Source organism: Malaclemys terrapin, chromosome 5 (genome assembly GCF_027887155.1).
Source record: "Malaclemys terrapin pileata isolate rMalTer1 chromosome 5, rMalTer1.hap1, whole genome shotgun sequence".
In the NCBI taxonomy this organism is placed as follows: Eukaryota; Metazoa; Chordata; order Testudines; family Emydidae; genus Malaclemys; species Malaclemys terrapin.
The window spans coordinates 132872122-132878545 of record NC_071509.1 but is presented as its reverse complement, the minus strand read 5'-3'; positions in this window follow the sequence as shown (position 1 = coordinate 132878545).

Below are 6424 nucleotides of genomic sequence, written 5' to 3'. Positions count from 1 at the left end.
TTGCAACCCCGATGTGGCCCTCGGGCCAAAAAGTTTGCCCACCCCTGCACTAGGTACTTTCCCCTGTTTGTGTGGGTCTTTCACACAGTAACTGGAGCGAGAATGTTTTTAAAAACAAACAGGAAAATGTTACTATAAAACACCAAAATTGGTGACAGGGATCCAAGACAGGGTTACAATTTTTAAAAACTGCCTAGATTTCAAGTCAATGGCATCCCTTAAAAGGTGGTAAACCTGACATGCATTTTCCAAATATCAGCCTTTATTCAGGCAACTAAACATTAAAATGACAATACAGAGCCTATGCATTTTGCCCTGTGCACACATGTGGACGAAGGGCTAGAGGTTACAGGCATCTCCCTATGTCTTACGAGGAAATTTCAGCCAATCAGTGGCTGAATTGGGACTCAGAGTCAACATTTAGCCAGCAGTGTGCCCTCCTCCCTCTCTTCCTGGCACTGGCGGCGAGTGCAAGCTGCTGTCCTGCGCAGTGTTGTGAATACTTCACATAGCCAAACGCTCTATTATTGCATTAGCAATGTGAAATGGCTCCTGTGTAAATCATGCGGTTGTTTACAGGAGAAGGGGTGAAAAGCAGGGAGATAGGCTGTGATGGGTTGCATATCCAACGCGCACTGTGCAATGGTGAATATGGGCCCCGAGGCCAATTAAATCAGCTAGGGTGCACCTAGAGGATGGGCCAGGCCTAATTAGAAATAAAGCCCACCTGTACGGGAGCTCCCGTTTCCCCTGCCCCCATAAAGAGCTGGTGAGGGAGACCCAGAGAACAGAAGATGGAAAGGTTTTACTCTTTGGGAAGCAGCCTGAAAGAAAGCTAAGATGGAGAGAAAAACAGATAGGCTTCTCTGGGGGTTAGCTGGAACCCCGAATGGAGCCCCTGAGTGAGGGGAGGGGTTTGTTGATTGAGGTTGATCTGAGGATAATCTAGAGTGGTAGAGGCACACCTGTGATGAGGTGGCTGCCAGCTGAGCCTAGCCAGGCCAAAGGTTTGGTTTTGTATGTGTTTCTTTTGGACTCTGGTAAAAGACACTGTGGCCCTAGCAGGGCTCTGGACAGAGGGTCAGGATGCTCTTATGGCTGGAGCTGGCCAAGGAAACTGAGGCAAGAGGCTACAGTGCCACAACCAGCCAAGAGGGGAGTATTGGGGTAACAGCTCTGCCACAGAACCCCAGGGGTTCTGTCTGCACCTCCCTGCAGTGCTGGTACAAAGGGGAACAGCAAAAGAGGGAGAAGGTGTATCTACTCCATAGGGGAATTATGAAATGACCTTACAGGGTTCAAGGTTTATCATCGGAGTCTCCAGAACAGATTTGCTGAGGTTCCCAAGTAAAAGATGTCAGTTGTGGGGTTTTTTCCCCTACCTGTCTGCCCTGCTAATCTCAAGCTGGGCTCTTACCTGGTCATGAATCAGCATTGTAACAGGGTGGCCTGCTGCTTTGAGGGCCTGGGGCCAGTCAGCCCTGTTCATTCAGTTCTATCCTACTACAGCTGGGCAGGTGTGACTCAGAAGGAGGAAGAGGAAGCTGAGGGGGAGTTGTGGGGGAAGGTGGCCAGAATCCCCTGGGTGAGGGGGAAAAGTCTTGTGACTATCCCTGAGGCAAGAATGCCCTAAGGATTACCACTGTAGGGGGAGCTGGCCTAAGAGGAGGAAAGCCCAGCATTCGGGCTGGCTGACGAGGGGAGTGGACAGGCTGCTCCATGTGGGACAAGAAGCTGGGCTCAGGCTAGGAACTGGCTGAGGGCTACAGCCTGCCAAGGCCCTTGGTGGGAAGCTAGACCTGGCCTAGATGGTTGGGTTGATTGGAACCCAAGAGCTGGCAGTCAGACAGTGGGCCAGGCCATTGCTGCTGGGACCCTGCCTGTGAGGAAGGAGACCGAAGCCTGAGCCTGGTAGGGCTGAAGAGTCTCTTGTTTTGATATTGTTTTTGGACTTGGACTAAGAGACTCTGTTACCCTGGAAGGGACTGAAGGCTTTAAAGTAGCTTGGTCGGAGGGTCAAGCCTAGGGTTGCCAGGTGTCTGGTTTTTGACTGGAAAGTCCAGTTGAAAGGGGACCTGTGCAGTGTCCGGTCACTACTGTGACTAGACAGCAACAGTCTGGTTACCAGGGTAACTGCAATCGGCCTCCATTGCCAGGAGGCCAATTGCAGCTGCTGCAGGAGGAGCTCAGCGGATGGGCTCAGCGGATCTGAGGAACTGGCTCCCAGCTCCGCCGACGAGGTAGGTACCAGCGCCGCAGGGGAGAGGGATCCTGGCAGCGCCTGGCATTTGAGGCATGGAGCCAGAGGCCGGGCTTGCCACCCATGACTGCCTGTCCCGCCTCCTCAGCCTCCCGGGGTCCTGATGGCCCCTGGCTCCGGGGACGGCCCCACTTCCGCCCCACCATGCCCCAGTTAGGCAGGCAGGCTCCACATCAGCTTCTCCCAGCCTGGCTCTGCAGGTGGCAGGTGTGTCCTGGGGTGGGGAGAGAGCGACCGACATGGAGGGGGGGGGGAGGGAAGGAACAGGGGTGCCTGTAGTGTCCAATTTTGAAAAATTGGAAAGTTGGCAACCCTAAGCCCCCTCTACAGTGGGAGTAGACAGACCAAACAACATGGTGGGGAAGCTGAGGTAGAGTGGCTGCAATGCCACACTGTGCCTTGAGGGGGCTCTCCAGGATGGCGAGTTTCTTACAGTTGCTATTAATTGTGGGATGTTTGAAAACTGTGTTCAGGGCTGCCCAGAGGATTCAGGGGGCCTGGGGTCTTCGGCGGCAGGGGGCTCCCGCCACCGAATTGCCGCCAAAGACCCAGCACTTTGGCGGCGGGTCCCGGGGTGGAAGGACTCCCCGCCACCGTACTGCCGCCAAAGACCCAGAGCAGACAAAGCTCTGGGGGCCTGGGCCCTGCAAGAGTTTTCCGGGGCCCCTGGAGCGAGTGAAGGACCCCGCTCCAGAGGCCCCGAAAAACTCTTGTGGGGGCCCCTGGGGCAAATTGCCCCACTTGCCCCCGCCCTCTGGGTGGCCCTGACTATGTTAATATTACAAGCTATCATTTCAAGTTTTAAGGGGGTTGTCCTGCGTGCAGGCTAGGGGACTTCCCTTAGGGAAGTGTGCAATCTGTGTCTTCTGCAAAAGAGCCAGCCTGGAGCAAGGTGAGTTCTTTGCCAGAGGCCAGGTCTACACTACAAACTGAGTGATGCAATTATACTGACCTAACCCCTGGTGTAGACAGCGCTATGTTGATGGGATGGCTTCTCCTGTTGACATAGCTACTGACTCTTGCAGAGGAGGATTAACTACACGGACAGGAGAAGCTCCCCTGCTGGTGTAGCAGTGCCTTCACAGCTGCACCGCTTTAAGTATAGACCTGCTCTGCCTCTGTCTGTACTTGGTTGTTGTGTGTGTGAGGGTTCTGAACTCTTACAAACAAAGTAGCGTTTCACTGCAACCTTTCACAAAGAGAATTTGTTTTGTTTCTAACTCTGTGTATATGCGGTGAACGAAACATTAGTAAAGATCCTGCAGGCTAAATTACATCCTCAGTAATACCAGTGCAATCCCATTGTCTCCCATTTTAAGTCCTCACTAAGTGCTGTGCAAAATCTTGTCACCCATACACCGATTGCAAACGTTCCATGGTGTCTGGAGGCTCTGCGTTCTGTCAGCAACATGGTGGCTGCTGAAAGAGATAAACGGCAAATACACTCCACTGAGGCTTTCGCCTCATCTCCATGAGAAAGTCACACCAGTCAGCCCTGGTGAGGACACTCTTACTTCAGTTTAAGTGAGGCTTATTTTGGTTTAGCCAAGGTTAGTACCTTATTGAATGCCCAGTGTGTCTTGGATGTCTCTAGAGGCCTGAGCATTTGGGGACTGAGCTGGTTTCTCATGCTGTTAATAACAGTGCAGGAGCTGGACCAACTTTCCTGCCAAAGTTGACTCCTCTGTGCTCATTACCCATGATGAAAAGAATGCTCCTGGTTCCTGTTTACACTGAGGCCCCCTTTATACCATTCTGGTAGCAAAAAAGAAGCCTTAAAATGGGTGTAAATTACTTTTACACTCACTGCTAGACCATTTACACTGCCAGAGTGCAAAGCTGCCTTACAAGGGTACGTCTTCACTACCCGCCATATCAGCGGGTAGCAATCGATTTATCCGGGATTGATATATCATGTCTCGTTAAGACGCGATATATTGATCCCCGAACGTGCTCACCGTCGACTCCGGAACTCCACCAGAGTGAGCGGCGGTAGCGCAGTCGACGAGGGAGCCGCGACTGTCAATCCTGCACCGTCTGGACCCCAGGTAATTCGATCCAAGATACTTCGACTTCAGCTAGGCTATTCACGTAGCTGAAGTTGCGTATCTTGGATCGATTTCCTCCCCCCTATTGTAGACCAGCCCTTATAGAGTATCATGGTCAATGTTTAAAACATGCAGAAATCTCAGTTCTTCTGAGTGAGTTCTCTCTGTCTTCATGAGGCGGTGCCTGCTTCTCTTTTTATCACAGTACCAACTATGTACCCCTGATGAACTCTTGCTCCATAACCAGGTGCTGCTTTAACTGCTGTGTGAATGCTCTGATTTGATGCTGTTGCATGCTCCACATCCTCTAGTCTAGGCAATACCAACCATGTGCTGTGGCTTGTTGAGCACACGCTGAAGTTAATGGAGCTAGCCAGCTGAGGATCTCCCCCATTCTGGTACTGAATGTAGCTGCATGCTTCTGAGTGAAGTGAGCTGCAGTAAACAGGTAACACCTGTGCTCTTCTCTGTACTGGCTTGCTGTTCAGTTCCAGACACAATACAAGTTGTTGGTGGTTTCCTTTAAGGCTATAAGTAACCTGAGACCTGGCTATTGGAGAGCTTGCTTCTCGCCCTCCATTGCCATGCAGAAAAGAGGAGCTGGGAGGTTCTTGCTGACAGTTCCTAGTTTGAAATACTATCCTAAGCAGCCGGTTTTCTCTCAGTTGAAGGACTTTAATTCACCAGACCCCAAGCTTGAGACACTTAGATCAAGGAGTTCTTATCCTTATCCGGGGGGGAGGGATAGCTCAGTGGTTTGAGTATTGGCCTGCTAAACCCAGGGTTGTGAGTTCAATCCTTGAGGGGGCCACTTGGGAATCTGGGGCAAAATCAGTACTTGGTCCTGCTAGTGAAGGCAGGGGGCTGGACTTGATGACCTTTCAAGGTCCCTTCCAGTTCTAGGAGAGGGATGGGATATCTCCATTTCTTTAGCCTACGTCTAATTTGGGGAACATGCTTTTCTCTGTTAGCCTTGACAAAAGGATGGTGGCTTTCAAGCAGACTTATGTACCACCAAGAGTGCTGAAATGAATTGTTACATGGCAGCAAAACTGACTGAAACCTCCATTACCTTGCACTAGCCCTGCTGTGTGCATTACTGCTAACCCAAGTGTTCAAAAATCATAGGCCTGGCCCTCAAAAATCATGAAACTGGCTTAATATTTGGTGTTGGGTGGGGGGGGAGGTTTAATTGCATCTTGGGTTTCAAACCTTCAGGGTGCTCTCATGCCTTGTTTTCAGGTTATGTGTGCAATCATGAGGGCTAGAAGCTTTACTTCTATTTTATTTTCATTTTTTAAATAAAAGCTGAGGTTTTCATGAAACCATTTGTCTGCCAGAGCTGGTGCTCAAACCCCACCATCAAATATTGCGAGATGTGGGATAACATCACAAGTGTTGGCCACGCTGACATTTGGAGGAAATGACTAGAGATTTTGGAATAGGAACTTCAATGCAATGCAGTTTACAGAAGCTGGGAGTTGGATCTATTCTGCCTCCACTCAGCCAACCCAGGGGCCACATAAAACCACCTTGCCCCGTGTTTGGTTCTGTGCCAAGCACAGCTCAACCAGATCCGGTATGGCCTCCTGTTTTCTGACCCGAGAGAGGGCCAAACAGAAGAAAAGTCAGTCTAGGCAATTGGGTAAATGCATGGTAACTGAGACCCACAGCAAAGGGTGCAAGGGACAGAATGATCCCCAGCTGGTGAGCACTGAGAAAATTTGAAGAATAAGCAAACTGTTCATCATGGGGACCCTACCTCTGAGAAGTTTTTGGGGAAATGCTCCACACAAATTAAAATCAAGAATTGGTAATGCATCTAAATGCTTAAACACTAGTAATAGTTAATGCAAGTGCTGTCCATCTTCAAGCCAGTCTCATTTGCTGGTATGTAAAGCCCTCTTTGGGCCTTCTGGGCCATTGCACAGGGAAATGTATTGGTACGTACATGTAGAAATGAGAATCTTCCATCCTTCTGTCTTCTCCACCTGTTTTTGTGATACTGCTATTTGACCCCACTCCCTTGCACTACACATAGTAGCCCTTATAGTTCCACACTGAAGATCATCCAAATCTGAATAATTCCCCTGTGTGGAGCTGGCAGGATTACCTC